Raw genomic sequence first — 20,061 nt, forward strand, 5'->3', positions numbered from 1 at the left:
GGTAGGGTTGAGGTAGGAATAGGGTTAGAGCTAGGGTTAGGAATAGGGTAACCTTCACTAACACACACACACACACACACATGCAGGTTAAGGTTAGAGCTAGGGCTAGGGTTAGGACTCTCACCCCAGCGACCTGAGTTCAAGTCTCAGTGGAAAAAAATGGCCAAAAAGAAAGGTGAGGGGTTAGAGCTAGGGTAAGAGCTAGGATTAGGGTTAGGGTTAGGTTTAAGGTTAGAGCTAGGGTTAGGGTTAGGAATAGGGTAAGAGCTAGGATTAGGATTAGAGCTAGGGTTACGGTTAGGATTAGGGTAAGAGTTAGGGTTAGGGTTACAGTTAGGGTTAGAGCTACGGTTAGGGTTAGGAATAGGGTAAGAGCTAGGGTTAGAGCTAGGGTTAGGGTTAGGAATAGGGTAAGAGGTAGGGTTAAGGTTAGAGCTAGGGCTAGGGTTAGGGTTAGGAATAGGGTAAGAGGTAGGGTTAAGGTTAGAGCTAGGGCTAGGGTTAGGGTAAGAGGTAGGGTTAAGGTTAGAGCTAGGGCTAGGGTTAGGACTCTCACCCCAGCGACCTGAGTTCAAGTCTCAGTGGAAGAAAATGGCCAAAAAGAAAGGTGAGTTTGTAAAACTGCAGTTTAAGGTCAGTACTCGTTTTCAATATTGATTTTTATTTATTTATTTTTTAATTCCACCACTTTTAAATAGTCCATTACATTCATATCTGCTCCTGTCTAGTATTTACCAAAATCCAAATTTGGTTCCAACAAGATTGGTTCTGCAGGACATTATTGTAATAAATAACTCCTTATGAGCACAAGTGTAGATAGTTTTTTTTTTCTCTTTAGTTTGCTGTTAGAAACTGTACCCTTGATCCGTGTGTTTGCTGTCCTAATAAGATAAGTTTAACATGTTTTTTTCTGTACTTAAAAATCATCATTTCAGATGGGCTGATGCCAGAAGTCATAGAAGTGACCTCTTGTACCTTCACATCTCGTGGCCCAAGTAATGAAAAGTCTGCCAAAAAGTGAGGTGAGTTTGGAGTAATCCTTTTCAATATATAACTTTATCATGGTTGCTTTTAAATTGTCCAATTGTTACTACTGTATCAGTATCTAATTATCCTCACATATGCTGCTTACTAAGATTTAGATGACCCAAGCAAGATATATTAAACACCACGACTTTTTTTCTTAGACATGTAAGGTCTAAAGTTTAGACCTTTATTCAATCATAGTTGAATTTTGTGATAAAATGAAAATTAACCCATCCAAATTTATTTATATCATCTTTGTTTGTCTATGTGTAGCACGTTATCAAAGCAAATTGCCCATACATGTAAAACACTGTCTGAAAAAAGTTTTTTTCAGATTTTTATTTTCCCTGATTTTGCAACAACTTGTATCTGTTCTTAATGGTTTTGTCAGAGAAATGGTGCATCCCAATGTGCTGCCTGTGCAACCTCTGTAGGGGCCAGGAATTGCTTCATCTACCAGCAGTGACACTCTGGTCAAATGCAAAACTGCTTAAAAGTAGTCAAGAAAATGAGAGACCTCTTTCCCCCACCTCCAAAACTGGGGCCATTCTAATATTGCCCTTTTGTGCATCTATTTTTAATTTTGTTAATATGAAAACAGCTGACACTGAAGACCACCGAGCAACTTAAATGACCGGATTAATATCCCAGATAATAACTGATTTACTTATGTCTATTGTGGGCTCATCACCGTTGACAAAGATAGTTGACTTTTTAAAATATCTCATTTAAATTATTTTGTCGGACTATTGTACATAAAGTGAATGTATTCTTTATGCAGTCTTGTTCTAATTAAGTTGTCAACTAAAAAGTGCTCTTCTTATGCCCTTAGGTAAAGAAAAAGTTGTGAAAAGAAGCTGGACCCCAGAGGAATGTGCTGCAGTAAATAAACATTTAAGGAAGTATATATTGACAAATCAGGTTCCTGGTAAGTTTGACTGCGAGAGATGCATTGCTGCAGAACCACAAGCACTGAGTAGCAGAGACTGGAAAGCTGTTAAGTACTTTGTCAAAAATAGAATAACCACCATGAGGAGAAAATATGAGTGAAAGAGCTTCCCTTAACAGAGGTAGAAACACATGGCTGGTCCTGTTTCACCATTTGTTCACTATTTGTCATGTGTGTATAGGTGGACCTCTTAAGGTTGAAATATTAAAAGCGAGCCCCATAACTGACTAAAAATCTCATGTGTGTAAAGGTGGACCCCGCAAAGCCTGAAGGTTAGAAACAGGCCCCACATGTGACTGAAAAACTGACATGTAAAATAAAGTTTTGAATTGTGTTTATTGAAAGTGATTTTTAGTAACAAGATTTTTTTTGAGACTTGCCTGATTTTTTTCATAGTTCTTGGACCACTAGAAAGGGTGGACCCCACAACTCAGTAAAGTACTTTGGGTCCTGCAGAGGGAGGTTAACAAGGATGCGTGTGTGTGTGTGTGTGCGTGTGCGTGCGTGTGTGTGTGCGCGTGCGTGTGTGCGCGTGCGTGTGTGTGTCTATTCCATGGTGTTATGATTAGCACTCTGGACTCTGAATCCCGTGATCCGAGTTTTAAGTTTCAGTGGGACCTCAAATATTTAGTCAAATAGTATTTGATAAAGTAATCAATCACATGTTCTCCGAGTTACATATACGGTCATATGCAAAAGTATCATTTGTATGCAAAATCTATTTCAAGATTTTCCTTTATCAAAGTCAAAAGTCAAAGTCAAAGTCTGCTTTATTGTCAATTTCTTCACATTCCAAGACACACAAAGAAATCGAAATTACGTTCCCACTATCCCACGGTGACAAGACATAGTACACAATATACATACAAGTAAACAACACGAAAAATAAAAACAAGAAGGCACAAACAATGAATAAATAAGAGTGATGAATAAATAATAAATAAATAAATAACATAATAAATAAGAGGAGCAAAAATGGAGCAAGTGTGCATACAGCAGACAGTCAGAATATACCGCAAAAGTACAGGACGCTACGCAGAAGGGGGGAGAGAGTTCAGGATCATAACAGCCTGGAGTATGAAGCTGTTGGTGAGTCTGGTGGTGCGGAAGCGCAGGCTCCTGTACCTCTTCCCAGAGGGCAGAAGATCAAACAAAGAGTGAGCGGGGTGACTCACATCACTCACGATCGCGGTCGCCTTGCGGGTGAGATGGGAGGTGTAAATGTCCTTCAGGGAGGGGAGTGAAGCACCAATAATCTTACCAGCTGTGTTCACTATGCGCTGCAGGGCCTTCATGTTGTATTCAGTGCAGCTACCACCCCAAACAGCGATACAACTGGAGAGGATGCTCTCAATGGTGCCACGGTAGAATGTAGTCATGACGGCCGGAGGAGCACTTGCTCGCCTGTTCAGAGGCAATATCAGTAAAATATATCATATAGCGGACAGACACAATGATATTTGAGAAGTGAAATGAAGTTTATGGGACTTTCAGATTTGTCAAGAAGAATGGTGAAATATACCTTCAACCAGAATCCACACTCATTGGAAGCTATAGGAAGTGTCTAGAGCAGTGATTCTTAACCTTGTTGGAGGCACTGAACCCCACCAGTTTCATATGCCCATTCACCGAACCCCTCTTTTGTGAATATATATTTATTTTTTTCAAATTGAAGACAGAGATGTTTTTACTGGTGCACAAAATGAGCCGTGCATAAACATCACCTTGTTCAAAGAATAGAACCAACACAATGCATGAATTCACAACAAATGACATACCAGCAAATCAGTGTGACTTCTGCTGTTGCCTTTGCGAGACCAGTTCAGATATGCGAATTTATTAATCAGGTGTGTTTGGACCTCCGGAGTGGAGGCTCTGCCGAACCCCTGAAACCGACTCACCGAACCCCTAGGGTTCGACCGAACCCAGGTTAAGAACCACTGGTCGAGAGGCTGTTATTTCTGCAAAAGGAGGATCTACTAAATATTGATATTGAAATATTGTCATTTTTCTCTTGGGGTGCCCAAATTTATGTACCTGCCTACTTTTGATGAAATAATGATTGCACACTGTCTGCAAATCCAATAAACTTCATTTCACTTCTCAAATATCACTGCCGCCATCCACCGTGTATGGATTCGGGCTAGCGCCCAAAATTAAATTGGGCTAGTTGATCAACAGCAACGTTTTAAAGAAGGGCTTGTCTGGGAGTTGAACCCAGGACCTCCGACACCCAAAGCAAGAATCATACCCCTAGACCAACGAGCCATGACGGAAGCTTGCAGACCATGTTACATTCCGTGTAACGTTGGCCTGTCAAACGCTCCACGTAATGATAGACAACAGTGTTTCCAAGAAGAGATCGTCCGGGAGTTAAACCCAGGTAATGATGCACCCTAAGCGAGAATCATTCCCCTGCACCGATGAGCTCCATAGTCGACCAGCTGACCCCGTTACATTCCGATTGGTAGCCCATGGACCTGAAGACTGAATGTCAGTGATTAATGGAATAAATGGAATCTGGTTGGCCTAAGGCTCCTAATTCCCTAACTTCAAGCCCTAACGCTAACTCTAAAACCAGAACAATAACCAAACCCTAATAATTAACCCCTAACCTGCTAACTCGCTAACGGTAGCCCCCTCACCTTTAACCCTAACCTCTAATGCGCCCCCTAAAGGTAGTGCCCTCTAAACTTGAAGGCAGGCATATACGAAAAAGACCAGCAGATTGCCCCATTTCAGTACTGTTTTAATAACGTTTACAGATGGTTAAAATCCACATAATAGTTATAAGCGCATGTGTTCTGTGAGCGTTCCCCTTTCTGCTTCCTCCCTTTCCTTTCTCCCGCCAAGCAGTCCATCTTGCCCCAACACAGGGCATGTTCCTTGTTAGTATCGTGGATAGTATCTCTGCTTGTCGCGTGAAAGACTGGGGTTCGGTTTTCAACCCAAGTGCGTTAACCTATGTTTGCAGCAGAGTTATTAGAGAGCTGCATTGGTTGTGCGTGCATCTTAAGTGAGTGACCTGTTAGTTTTTCAAAATGAACTCAAACTTTTATCTGTAGCCACCTTCTACTAAATCACTGGTCCCCAACCTTTTTTGCGCCACGGACCGGTTACGTGTCAGAAATATTTTCGTGGACCGGCCTTTATATAAATAAATAATACATTTATATACTATGTGCCTTCTTATTTTTACTTTGTGTATTGTTTACTTGAATGTTTTGTTTGTCTGTGGACCAATTGGGTGTAATATGTCTTGTCTCCACCGTGGGATAGTAGGAAACGCAGTTTCAATGTCTTTGTATGTCTTGACATGTGAAGAAATTGACAATAAAGCAGACTTTGACTTTGACTTTGATAATGCGTTACAGTAGTCCAGGCGCGACATAATAAACGCATGTATAATAGTTTCCGCATCACGAGAGAATCGGACGAATCTTACGAATATTACGGAGGTAAAAAAGCGCAATTTTAGTTATGTTCTTATTGTGCTTTTGAAAGGAGAGCGTTTGGTCAAATGTTACCCCGAGATTAGTTACAGTATCGCTCTGAGTGATAGTACAGTTATCCATAGTTATAGTGGTTTCCTTAAATAAGTGGTGATAACAAGCTGGACCAATTATCAACATCTCAGTTTTATCTGGGATAAGACGAAGGAAATTGAGAGACATCCATTGCTTGATCTCCGCAAGGCACGCCTCAAGATTACAACAGTCCTGCGGATTTGTCATCGATAACGGCATATATAATTGAGTGTCATCCGCCTAACATTGAAAACTAATGTTATATTTACGTATTATGTCCCCAAGCGGAATCATATACATATTAAATAGAATTGGTCCGAGTACCGATCCCTGCGGGACACCACAAGTGACGTTATAGAGCTCAGAGGTCGCATTACCATGGACTACTCGTTGTTTTGCTACGAATGGGAGATTTGAAACCGGCCTATAATTACTGAGACAGTCCGGGTCGAGATTTGGTCGCTTAAGTAGCGGTTTAATGATAGCGGTTTTAAAGGCTGTCCAGAGGAGACAGACAGATTAATTATATTTAAGACGGACGGTCCTAAAATTTGAAGTAATTCTTTAAATAGTTTGGCTGGGAGCGGGTCGAGTGAACATGTCGTTTGCTTAGCCGCACTAACCAATTGCGTGAGCCTTTCAACGGACACACTTTTAAAATTTGATAGGGTTATTGCATGTTCGTCAGCGCCGGTAATGGGCGGTCTCGACTGAGCGATTGGAACTGTCATCTTGATCTCATCCCTAATGGATTCAATCTTTCAAGCGAAAAATTTCATGAACCCGTCGGCTGAGTGGAAGGAGCTATCGGAGGTCGGATGGCACCACGTCAGCTTTGCCACTGTATCAAATAAGTATTTAGGATTGTTTTTATTGAGATTAATAATTTGCGAGAAATAATTAGTTTTTGCTAAAATAAGCGCATCTTTGTATTTCAGGAGGCTATCGCGCCATGCCTGATGGAAAACCTCAAGTTTGGTTCAACGCCATTTTCGTTCATGCTTTTTACATAATTGCTTAAGCGTCCGTGTTTCACCTGTGAACCGTGTAGTAGGCTTTCTACGGCGAGTTTTCAGACGTAGTGGCACTACCGAGTCGATGGCATTTAACAATGTCGCATTAAATTCATTTGTAAGATTATCAATAGAGCCGATATATGCTTGAAATATATCATTGGAGCCACCGTGTATCACTATATCCGAGTGGCTAGTGTTGTTGGACCTACGCTGTTGACTAGACCTATTGCGAGCTAGCGCCCTTAGATTAGCTTCTATGTCGGGTGCTCTGCCTCCAGGGATACACATTACCGTGGCTGGATTTTTAAGTGTGGTGTTTTTCGTGTGATGGAGTCACCTATGACCAAGATGCGAGAGCCAGTAGGCCGAGATGGCTTGGGACGGCTATGCGTCTTAACTGGCTCATCGCGGTTAGCAAGCCGCTTGGGGCTAATTCAAGATTCAAGATGGCGGCGCCCCAGTTGCCTGCGGCTGCCACGGCTCTCGACAACCGACGAGCATTTTCACAAAATATGTCGCCTAGGACACTACAAACAACACAAAGTTTAGTTTATCCATCCAGTAGGTTAGTATATGATCGCCAGCGCCTGCTGGAGGTACGGTCATCAAGTGTTTTCGGACTCGTAGCCACAACTACCCTAGTCTGTTTACGTAGCCTCGGAGTGCTTCGGGCACTAGCCCCAGAAGCTCACAATGCAGCGGGCTCGCCGGGCAGCACACGCCGGAGGAGGAGTAAGCGTAGGCGGTGTGACCGGCGGCGGAAGCGCGGCTGTCGAGGTGGGCTAACGGCTAAGCTTAAAGCTAACCCCTACAAACCGCCGCTTCCATCCATCTTCCTCTCCAACGTCCGCTCACTGGATAATAAAATGGACCATCTACAACTGGAACTCTCTTCAAAGAGGGAGGTTAAAAACTGCTGCGCTCTCATCCTGACGGAGACATGGCTGAACTCATCAATACCGTCCAACGCCGTTAGCCTGGAGGGGCTCGCTACATTCCGCGCCGACAGAAACAGCGAACTAAGCGGTAAATCCCGAGGAGGTGGGCTGTGTGTCTACATCAACAACAACTGGTGCAAAAATGCTAGATCTGTCGCCAGCTTCTGCTCTTCGGACATCGAGCTTTTGACTGTTAACTGCAGACCCTTCTACCTGCCCAGGGAGTTTACTGTTGTTAGCATCACGGCTGTGTATGTGCCTCCTAGCGCTAATACTAAAGAGGCCATGAGTGTTCTCTATCGGACAATCGGTGAGCGGCAATCCACGCACACAGAGGGTGTTTTCATCATTGCTGGGGACTTCAACCAGGCTAACATGAAGACTATTCTCCCTCATTTTTACCAACACGTGGATTTTCCAACTCGGGGAGAGAACACTCTGGACTTGGTTTACACCAATATAAAGGATGCATTCAGAGCAGCCCCCCGCCCCCACCTCGGCTCTTCAGACCACCTATCTGTTATGCTAATCCCTGCATACAGGCCCCTGCTGATCAGAGCAAAACCCACAGTGAAGCAGGTGAGGGTGTGGTCTGAGGGGGCCATGGAGGCACTCCAGGACTGCTTTGAGTGCTCTGACTGGGACATGTTCAAATCAGCAGCAACATATGACAATCAGATCGACATTGATGAGTACGCCATGACTGTGTCAGCCTACATCAACAAATGCATCGAGGACGTCAGCACCACTAAGAACATCATCACCCGAGCCAACCAACGACCCTGGATGACTGAGGAGGTACGTCATACGCTACGAGCATGGAACTCAGCCTTCAAGTCTGGCGACAAGGAGGCACTGAGGACAGCGAGAGCCAACTTGAACCGTGCCATCAGGTTAGCGAAGCGAAGCCACAGTCGAAAAATTCAGGATTTTTTCCACGACGCCAATAACACCAGGAGTATGTGGCAAGGCATACGGGCGATCACGGACTACAACTTACCCTCCCCCCCGTTGGGTGAGGTTGATGCTGACTTCCTAAATGGTCTAAATAACTTCTTTGGGCGATTTGAGGCACTAAACAGCACTCCTGCAGTTAAAACTGTTCCCCACCAGGAAGAGGAGGCACTCTGCCTTGACTCAGCCAACGTGTGGAAGACTCTGAGAAGAGTCAACCCACGTAAGGCCCCAGGCCCCGACAACATACCTGGGCGGGTGTTCAAGGAATGTGCAGGTCAGCTGGCTGGTGTCATCACAGACATTTTTAACATCTCGCTGGGCCAAGCCACAGTGCCAGTATGCTTCAAGGCTGCCTCCATCATTCCGGTGCCGAAGAAACCTCAAATCACCTCATTGAATGACTACAGACCTGTGGCACTGACTCCCATCATGATGAAGTGCTTCGAAAGGCTGCTTAAAGAACACATCGTCTCCGGACTCCCCCCAACATTCGACCCGTTCCAGAACCGCTCTACTGAGACTTAGACTTAGACTTAGACTTAGACAGAACTTTATTGTCATTTTGTCAACACTAGGTGTGTACAAAACGAAATTTCGTTTTATACGGCTTTCAGCAATGTAGAGGTATTCCGGCTGGTTAAAAAAAAGTGACATTCTATATAAAAATATGAGATAAGATAATTATAAAGTACAAAGTGCAGCAGTGATAAAGTATGTGAACAGTGCAGGAGACAAAAACAGTATTTACAAGTGTGCAGAGGAATGCTACGTTTGAATGTTCAGCAGTCTGACGACAGCAGGGAAAAAACTATTGCAGAACCTGGTGGACCTGCAGCGGATGCTGCGAAACCTCTTCCCAGAGGGCAGCAGGGAGAACAGTCCATGGTGGGGGTGTGATGGGTCACTGATAATATTTCGGGCTCGGGACACGCAGCGCTGGGATGACAAGTCCTGAATGGAGGGAAGAGGAGCCCCGATGATCCTCTCTGCTGTCCTCACCACTCTCCTCAGGTTCTTCCAATCGGAGGCGCTGCAACCTCCACACCACACCGAGAGACAGCTTGTCAGAATGCTCTCTATGGTGCTTCGGTAGAACGTCCTCATGATGGGTGGGGGCAGGTGGGCTCTCCTCATCCTCCGCAGGAAGTACAAGCGCTTCTGTGCCCTCTTGACCAGTGTTGTGGTGTTCACAGTCCAGGTGAGGTCGTCTGTGATGTGGACTCCCAGGAATTTAGTGCTGCTGACCACCTCCACAGCTGAGCTGTTGATGATCAGTGGAGCGTGGTGAGGCTGGTTCTTCCTGAAGTCGACGATGATCTCCTTCGTCTTCTCCACATTCAGGATCAGGCTATTTTCTCTGCACCAGCCCACCAACTGCTCCACCGGGGGGGAGGGTGAGTTGTAGTCCGTGATCGCCCGTATGCCTTGCCACATACTCCTGGTGTTATTGGCGTCGTGGAAAAAATCCTGAATTTTCCGACTGTGGCTTCGCTTCGCTAGCCTGATGGCACGGTTCAAGTTGGCTCTCGCTGTCCTCAGTGCCTCCTTGTCGCCAGACTTGAAGGCTGAGTTCCGTGCTCGCAGCGTATGACGTACATCCTCAGTCATCCAGGGTCGTTGGTTGGCTCGGGTGATGATGTTCTTAGTGGTGCTGACGTCCTCGGAGCATTTGTTGATGTAGGCTGACACAGTCATGGCGTACTCATCAATGTTGATCTGATTGTCATATGTTGCTGCTGATTTGAACATGTCCCAGTCAGAGCACTCAAAGCAGTCCTGGAGTGCCTCCATGGCCCCCTCAGACCACACCCTCACCTGCTTCACTGTGGGCTTTGCTCTGATCAGCAGGGGCCTGTATGCAGGGGTTAGCATAACAGATAGGTGGTCTGAAGAGCCGAGGTGGGGGCGGGGGGCTGCTCTGAATGCATCCTTTATATTGGTGTAAACCAAGTCCAGAGTGTTCTCTCCCCGAGTTGGAAAATCCACGTGTTGGTAAAAATGAGGGAGAATAGTCTTCATGCTAGCCTGGTTGAAGTCCCCAGCAATGATGAAAGCCCCCTCTGTGTGCGTGGATTGCAGCTCACTAATTGTCCGGTAGAGAACCCTCATGGCCTCTTTAGTGTTAGCGCTAGGAGGCACGTACACAGCCGTGATGCTAACAACAGTAAACTCCCTGGGCAGGTAGAAGGGTCTGCAGTTCACAGTCAAAAGCTCGATGTCCGAAGAGCAGAAGCTGGCGACAGATCTAGCATTTTTGCACCAGTTGTTGTTGATGTAGACACACAGCCCACCTCCTCGGGATTTACCGCTTAGCTCGCTGTTTCTGTCGGCGCGGAATGTAGCGAGCCCCTCCAGGCTAACGGCGTTGTCCGGCATTGATGAGTTCAGCCATGTCTCCGTCAGGATGAGAGCGCAGCAGTTTCTAACTTCCCTCTTTGAAGAGAGTTCCAGTTTTAGATGGTCCATTTTATTATCCAGCGAGCGGACGTTGGAGAGGAAGATGGATGGAAGCGGCGGTTTGTAGGGGTTAGCTCTCAGCTTAGCCGTTAGCCCACCTCGACAGCCGCGCTTTCGCCGCCGGTCACACCGCCTACGCTTACTCCTCCTCCGGCGTGTGCTGCCCGGCGAGCCCGCTGCGTCGTGAGCTCCTGGGGCTAGCGCCCTGAGCACTCCGAGGCTACGCAAACAGACTAGGGTAGTTGTGGCTACGTGTCCGAAAACACTCGATGACCGTACCTCCAGCAGGCGCTGGCGATCATACGCTAATCTACTGGATGGATAAACTAAACTTTGAGTTGTTTGTAGTGTCCTAGGCGACATATTTTGTGAATATCCTCGTCGAATGCTGAGACCCGTAGCGGCCGCGGCCAACAGGGGCGCCGCCATCTTGGATGAGGATGCCATCTCCTCCGTTCTTCACCTGAGCCTGGCTCACCTGGAGGAGAGGAACACCCACGTGCGGTTGCTGTTCCTGGACTTCAGCTCAGCGTTTAACACCATCATTCCACAGCATCTGGTGGAAAAACTGGAACACCTGGGCTTCAGCACCCCCCTTCGAAACTGGCTGCTAGACTTCCTCACCAACAGACCTCAGTCAGTCCGGGTCGGACAGAACACCTCAGATGTCATCACCCTCAGCACAGGCTCCCCTCAGGGCTGCGTCCTGAGCCCCCTGCTGTTCACCCTGATGACACACGACTGCGCCCCCAGGTTCACCACCAATCACATCGTGAAGTTTGCAGACGACACAACGGTGGTGGGCCTCATCAGGGACATCAACGACCTGGACTACAGAGAGGAGGTGGAGCAGTTGGTGGGCTGGTGCAGAGAAAATAGCCTGATCCTGAATGTGGAGAAGACGAAGGAGATCATCGTCGACTTCAGGAAGAACCAGCCTCACCACGCTCCACTGATCATCAACAGCTCAGCTGTGGAGGTGGTCAGCAGCACTAAATTCCTGGGGGTCCACATCACAGACGACCTCACCTGGACTGTGAACACCACAACACTAGTCAAGAGGGCACAGAAGCGCTTGTACTTCCTGCGGAGGATGAGGAGAGCCCACCTGCCCCCACCCATCATGAGGACGTTCTACCGAAGCACCATAGAGAGCATTCTGACAAGCTGTCTCTCGGTGTGGTGTGGAGGTTGCAGCGCCTCCGATTGGAAGAACCTGAGGAGAGTGGTGAGGACAGCAGAGAGGATCATCGGGGCTCCTCTTCCCTCCATTCAGGACTTGTCATCCCAGCGCTGCGTGTCCCGAGCCCGTAATATTATCAGTGACCCATCACACCCTCACCATGGACTGTTCTCCCTGCTGCCGTCTGGGAAGAGGTTTCGCAGCATCCGCTGCAGGTCCACCAGGTTCTGCAATAGTTTTTTCCCTGCTGTCGTCAGACTGTTGAACATTCAAACGTAGCATTCCTCTGCACACTTGTAAATACGGTTTTTGTCTCCTGCACTGTTTACATACTTTATCACTGCTGCACTTTGTACTCTATACTTATCTTATTTCATATTTTTATATAGAATGTCACTTTTTAACCAGCCGCAATACCACTACATTGTTGAAAGCCGTACGCAACGTAATTTCGTTTTGTGTACACCCAGTGTTGACAAAATGACAATAAAGTTTGTCTAAGTCTAAGTCTAATGCTAACTGGGCTAGCGGGCTGACTACAGTCCGCATCTGTGTCCGCCAAAATCTACTGTTATCACACTATTCTCCTCAAGCTGGCGGACATGTCCCTCTAGCAGGGACAACCTCTCTAAGAGAAGGGTGCAGTTGGTGCACAAAGCCGTACAAACCTCTTGATCCGCAGCCATACTTACGTGTCCGATGATCGACGGTAGACAAACAGCCACGAAGCCTCCGCTGAGAGCCAAACAGTGACGTGGTTGAAATGGCAGGAATTGACGGTCCGTGACTTTCAACAATAGTAAACTCCCAAAACTGGAGTAAAAAACGTAAAAAGCGAGGAAAAATTAGAAAAGCATATAGAAATGTAGGAATGTAGATCCTCTCTCAAGTGACGCTGCGGCGCTCTACGTGGCAAACCGGAAGTATGATACAAAGTGAGGTTAAAAAGATGTAAAATAACAAATATAGAGCGAGTCACCGAGGTGGCCATCCGCGGCGCCATCTTACGATGTAATGATATCAACTAGGGGTGTAACGATTCATCGATACACATCGATTAATCGATATAATGCTCTACGATTTATTGGCATCGATGCTAAACGTAAACATCGATTTATATCGCCGTGTTTGACCTCGGACATTAGACGCGACTTTATTTTGAAATCCAGTTCATTGTTGCTTGCTTCCTCTTTCCGGGAGCAGTACGCGGCGTGCTGTGTTGTGAGCAGAGCAGGCACGTGAAAGGGGAGCCGACAACTACGCGGCTCCTGGGCTGGTGCTATGGCTAGTGTCCAAGAAGACGATGAAATTCGCTCCCCTTTGGGCTTCAAGTCATTCGTTTGGAAGCACTTTGGATTCCAAAGTTTCCAACGTTTTTTTTTTTTTTTAAAGTCCCAATGATCGTCACACACGCGTCTGGGTGTGGTGAAATTTGTCCTCTGCATTTGACCCATCCCCGTGTGATTTTGATCCATCCCCTGGGGGAGAGGGGAGCAGTGAGCAGCAGCGGCGCTGCGCTCGGGAATCATTTGGTGATCTAACCCCCCAATTCCAACCCTTAATGCTGAGTGCCAAGCAGGGAGGCAATGGGTCCCATTTTTATAGTCTTTGGTATGACCCGGCCGGGTTACTTAAGTCCGTAAACATAAAATTATTTCAGAAAAAAGATCATCTTTGGGAACAACCGGATGTTATTCTGCCGGTCAGTATCACTGCACATGCAGTAGCAAACTCAATAGCGAAGAAATATGTGAGACTCTCAACTGGATCACCAATATTTGAGTGATGTTCCAGTTATTTAACACAATTATTTATTATTATAATAATAATATATATAATATATATAATAATTATTTATTTATTATTCACAATTGTCATGGTGATCTTTCTGGTGATTTCTTAACTAGGCTGGATGTATTTTTTTTGTTGCCGTTGATTTCTCCGACTGCCCAGAAAGGCACCACCGCGATCAGTTAGGTTAAAATGAAAAGAGAGGAAAGTGACGTTGTAAAGAACCATCCGTGACAAGATTTTCTTCAAAAATTGTTGTACCATGATTTTCTTCACAAAACAAAATAAAATAAAAAAAAAATAAAAAAAATTGTACCCATGTATAATGCGCACCCCAGATTTTAGGACAATAAATTAGTTAAATTTTGCGCATTATACATGGAAAAAAACGGTAATTTGATTATGCCATAACCCAGATTCGAATCGAACACAACGGAATTAAACACTACACGATTGTATGCAGGACCATTAAATCAGTTGTGCATATTGGCCACGATCGTATAGTGGTTAGTACTCTGCGTTGTGGCCGCAGCAACCCCAGTTAACATCTTGGTCATGGCATAATCAAATTGCTTTGTGGAATTTGTACCTTGGTCACTCTTGCTAAACTGCCATCTTTTGGACAATGACGATTTTCCACACAGGTTTACGGTCAATAGAGGCTTTGCAGCTGACGTCATCAAGCTACCCACATTAGCTTGGCGGCCATCATGGCGGTCAACTTTTCAGTGCCGGTCAACGACTCACACACGCTTTCTTGTTATATCTGCTGCTATTTGAGCTTAAAAATGCCGGATACCTGCTGTGCTGTTGGATGTAGCAATAGACGAGGCGATAAACCAAATCTTAGCTTCTATAGATTTCCGGCGAACATGAAAAAACGTGATAAATGGATCGCGGATATTCGTCGTGAACGATGGAAACCTACGATTTACACAAGGATATGCAATGAGGACTTCATATCAGGTATGTAAACAAACTATTCACCCCTGATTTGTTTCACAAAATGTGAAATAATACAATATGGGATGATACAAATATGATTGTTGAAAATGCTGGGTGCATTTTTAGAAAGGCAGCAAGAGCAGCAAGGCAGGGAATGGGATGATTTCTTCAGTTCACCCCCCCGTTTTTATTTTGTGTTTATTTTTTCATGATGCTTGAAAACGTTATCAATGTAAATATTGAATTATATTTATTGGTTAAGTTTTCAAGCCAATCAGATGTGGCATCATGCAAAAATAAACAAATAATAAAAATGGTAGCAACTTGAACAGACAGGTACAGTATCTGAATGATTTCACTCTATTCAGTTTTTTAATATGTCAAGTTATGAAATGCCATTACAAAACAAATCGACGAGGTAATTATAAATATCTGGATATGAGCGTTCAGGCAGGTCGGCTGTTGCAAAATGCTCGGGCGATTTTAGCATGCTTCTCGGTAAAAGGTACGGATCCGTTGTGCCAACAAGGTTCAACTTCTCTCTGTGACGATTCTTGGAGTCTTCATCCAAATGCCTAACTTCGTTGGATAGCAAATCAGCCATAATTCGGAAGAAATCGGTGAAAACGTAGCGCAGAAATCAGACAATCCATACAAACACGTAGGAACGAGCTGACTAGTTGACCGCCAAGATGGCGGCATAACACAAAATCACGTGATAAAACCACGTGACTGCAAAGCCTCTATAGCCGTAACTTGTTGGGCGAGTGGCGCAATGGATAAAGCATCATGGCGTATTCAAATAATGTCACCAATTTTTTTTTTTTTTCATTTTTGCAAAAGTGTTACACACAAGTTTACAAGCCACATATTCCCGTGGGGCGAGTGGAGCAATGGATAACGCATCTGTCTACAGATCAGAAGATTCCAGGACTCCTGGCTAGCTCACATGCCATTTTGTGGTCAACATTAGCTATGTGTACTTTTTGTGAACTTTTTTTGTTGAAGTAACTCACAGACACTGTCAACAAAAAAGTCTTTCCAATTTTGTCTCATCTCAAGTCTTAGGGATCATCGGATCTGCGTAGTTATAGTATATGGGGGGGCTGGCAGCAGTATTGCGACAACAACTGAATTATTTTCGGCAGCATTTTGGCGCTACTTTCGTCACATCATTTGCCTACTCATTTGCCTGATTAGCAAAGGTTTTAGCCAGCATGCCGAAGGTTTTAGAGAAAAAAGACGAGGATCGTGCCAGGGAAATAGACAAGTCAAACGGGATCACGAACTGCTTCAGATGGGCATGGCTCGAGAGCAGCGTCATTTTACAACTCGGAACACAAAGACGCTTTTAAAGCAATGCGACAGTGAGTGCCCGGCGCGCTGCGGTTGCGCGATCGGAATATATTAAGCTCCCTGCGCACTTAGGTCCACTTGAATATTGGAAAGTACATCAGGAGTTTAAAAATATTTTCTAAATTTCAGTGACGGCTCTGTCACAATAATGCAACCAGCGCGGTGCAGTTACGCGGTCGGCAACGCGCTACTGTTGCGCGTTCGGCGGTGCGCTGCAGTTGCGCGATCGGACAAAAATGCGCAAATGAAAAAATGCTGAAAAAAGTCTTGGAACGGATTAAAAATGTTCCATTATTTGGAATGGGAAAGATAGATTCGGAATTCGACCGATTCGCTTCTCGAACCGCCTTCTGGAACGGATTGTGGTCGAAAACCGAGGCTTGACTGTATTATATTCACCTTGGCAGCCCACCAAGCAGGAATATTTTTTTAACAAAACTGTTGAAATCGAGTGATGAAATTAATGGTTTTGGGGTTGCTATACTGCCAAAATGCAGGAGTTTCCAGGGAGCTTTTCCCCCTGAGCCCCCTCTGGGGTGTTGTCCCTGGCCCTCTGCGGCCCCCAAGTAGGGCCTGTGGGCCCTGTGGCCCCCAATAGGGGCCTGTGGCCCCTGCATCCCCCAATTGGGGCAAGTGGCCCCCGGCCCACTGCGCCCCCATTGGGGGGGGGCTGCGGCCCCTGGCCCCCTGCGGCAAGTGGGGCATGTGGCCCCCATACCCCGGCTACTTTTCAGTGTTTTTTTTCATTTGCCGTTCTCATCCCTGATGTTTAGCTCTGTTTCAAAATGAGGCTTGTCATCTTTCTTTGGTAACTGTGATTTCTTCTGTGGTTCATCACCTGACACCTACCCACAGTTTGCGGTATATTTGTCTCCCTAGACTCAATATATATATTTGTGTGTGTATATATAAACAGTGATCTCCAAGTACCACCATCATGTGTTCTTTTATTTTTTTAACAACGATTACTTCTAGAACATTCCTTGAAAATAATACGTCCTCATCAGTGAGCTGTTTTAGAACAGGCCTGTCGGCTACTCATGTGGTAGTTGGGGGCTGCCTTTTGCCGATGGGCACAACTGTAGTGTCCCTGTTAATGCAAACTTCCTGTGTTGCAGAGAAGAACCAGCGGACACACATAGTCATTGCCTGTCTTTTTGTACCTTTAATCAGGATTCTGCTATTGGCTGTAATAAAGATTTGGCACACAAAACGTTTGTATATTCCTGAATTGTAAAAGCAGTGCTTTCAGGCCTCCTCATTTTAACATTGTTTTAGTGATCAACACACCAAAACATCTGCAACAGAGAAAACTTGGCATTTTTTCTTTTGGTTTTTGTTGAACTTATAACTGACATTGGAGGGTTCTGCAGTCCATCTCGGGCCATGGTAAAGGGGCTGATCGGAAACCAGCTTATGGGGACAAGGACCGGGTGGATGAACTCAATCTGTTCTTCAACAGATTTGATTCCGCCTCCCTCCCGTCCCTTCACCTCGCTCCGCACCTCATTCTGCCACCTTCGACACTCCAGCCCCCACGCCAGCTCACCAACCCCCTCTCAACCCCCCTCTCCATTCCATCACCCCGGTCTTCCGACATCCCCCTCTCCTTTACAGATCTTCAGGTGAGGAGTCACCTCAGAAAGATCGAGGCAGAGAAGACCCCGGGCCCAGACGGCATCTGGCCGAGACTGCTCAGGGACTGTGTGGACCAGCTGAGTGGTGTGGTCAGGTACCTGTTCAACCTGAGCCTGAACAAGGTCCCAGGACTGTGGAAGACCTCCTGCGTGGTCCCTGTACCGAAGGTGCCGCGCCCCAAGGAGCCTAACCACTTCAGGCCTATTGCCTTGACTTCCCACCTGATGAAGACTATGGAGAGGATCATCCTGGGTCACCTGCGTTCATTAGTGGGAGCGCAGCTGGACCCCCTGCAGTTTGCTTACCGGCCTGGTGTTGGGGTGGACGATGCAGTGATTTATTGACTGCACAGAACACTGCTTCACCTGGAGGACAACAGGAGCACTGGGAGGATCATGTTCTTCGATTTCTCCAGCGCTTTTAACACCATCCAGCCGTCACTGCTTCGGGTAAAAATGGAGAAGGCGGGTGTGGACCAGCGCCTGGCTGCATGGACAACGGACTTCCTCACCGACCGGCCGCAGTATGTGAGGTTACATCGCTGTGAGTCCGACGTGGTGCGCTGCAGCACTGGTGTCCCCCAGGGCACGGTGCTCTCTCCTTTCCTTTTCACCCTGTTCACTTCAGACTTTACCCACGACACCGCTCACTGCCACATCCAGAAGTTTTCCGACGACACGGCCATTGTTGGAAATGTCTCGTAGGGGAACGATCTGTAATATAGATTGGTCATCAAGGACTTTGTCAGCTGGTGTGAGCTCAACCAGCTTCAGCTGAACACCAGCAAGACGAAGGAGTTGATTGTGAGCTTCGGGAGGACAGCACCCATCTTCACTCCGGTGAACATCCAGGGATCGGGCATTGAGGTAGTGGAGAACTACAAATTACTGGGTGTTCGCTTTAACAACAAACTGGACTGGACTGATCACACCCACGCCCTGTACAAAAAGGGCCAGAGTCGCCTCCACCTGCTGAGGAGACTGAGGTCCTTCGGTGTGTGCAGGGCTCTCCTACGGACCTTCTATGACTCTGTGGTGGCCTCGGCCATCATCTACGCTGTGGTCAGCTGGGGTGGGGGCAGTACTGACTGGGACAAGGGGAGACTGAATAAGATGGTCAGAAGAGCGAGCTCTGTTCTAGGCTGTCCCCTGGACTCCATTGAGGTTGTGGGTGAGAGGAGGACGTTGATTAAGCTTAAATCCATCATGGACAACACCTCTCACCCCCTCCATGAGATTGTGCGGTCCCTGAGCAGCTCCTTTAGCGGCAGACTTTTGCACCCTCGGTGTAGGAAGGAACGGTTCCGCAGGTCCTTCATTCCCTCTGCTGTCAGACTTTACAACATGCATGCCACCTGATAAAATGAATGTGTTTCGTCTCTACTAGCAGCACTTGTGTTTATCCTTGTCTGTTATTTACCCTTTTTGTAATTCTGGCACTTGTTTTATTCTTGCACTCGTATTATTCTTGCACTCATATGCGCTGCTGTGACAAGTGAATTTCCCCGCTGTGGGATGAATAAAGTTCAATCACTCAATCAAGAGTTGGTTCAGACTGAAGTAAAGTTTTGGATTTCTAAAGCATGACACATTAATTGACTATGAAGGGACTCGAACGCTCCAATCATTTGATCCGAAGTCAGACGCCTTATCCATGAGGCCACATCGCCATCTGAAATTTTTAAAGACTGATAAGACTAAGAATTCAACGGCTCCCAACAAGCAGGGACGCCCAACGTGTGGCTTGAACCCACGACCATGAGATTAAGAGTCTCATGCTCTCCCAACTGAGCTAACCAGGGTTCTGCTATTGAGAATTGTTTCATTCTTTCACTTTTTTTTAATGGGTTTGGTTCACGAAAACCAGCAGCCACGTTTTAAATCTAGCCTCTGAAACACATTCGTTGATAAGACTAAACATTTAAAGGTTCCCAACAAGTGGCAGCTGTCCAATGTTGTCTCTAGTTGGAAACCCCAGCCCAAGTTGGAAACCCTAATTGGAAACCCTTGCCCCAGTTGGAATTCCTAGTTTGAAACCCTACCCGGAGTTGGAACCCTCGTTGGAAACCCTAGCCCTAGTTGGAAACGCTGGCCCTAGTGTGTAATAGAGAAAGCATTTTTTCTTTTGGTTTTTGTCACTTTGTTGCACTTAAAACGGAGATTGGGGGGGAGTCAGCACAACAAAAAAATAAATCAGAAACCAAAACCCTTTCTGACAGTATACAAGAGTTGCTTCAGACTGAAATAAAGTCGTTGATCTCATATAAATAATATTAAAT

At 46.1% G+C, this 20,061-nt stretch overlaps 1 long non-coding RNA gene across 1 annotated transcript; it reads left to right on the forward strand.

Annotated features, from left to right (window-relative positions):
* The first annotated feature begins 901 nt into the window (after positions 1-901).
* On the forward strand, positions 902-2,287 carry LOC119118263. Its single transcript, XR_005096684.1, has 2 exons — positions 902-1,022; positions 1,859-2,287. It is a non-coding gene; the product is annotated as an uncharacterized LOC119118263 (long non-coding RNA).
* Positions 2,288-20,061: the final 17,774 nt, after the last annotated feature.

The sequence above is a fragment of the Syngnathus acus genome, chromosome 24 (genome assembly GCF_901709675.1).
Source record: "Syngnathus acus chromosome 24, fSynAcu1.2, whole genome shotgun sequence".
In the NCBI taxonomy this organism is placed as follows: domain Eukaryota; kingdom Metazoa; phylum Chordata; class Actinopteri; order Syngnathiformes; family Syngnathidae; genus Syngnathus; species Syngnathus acus.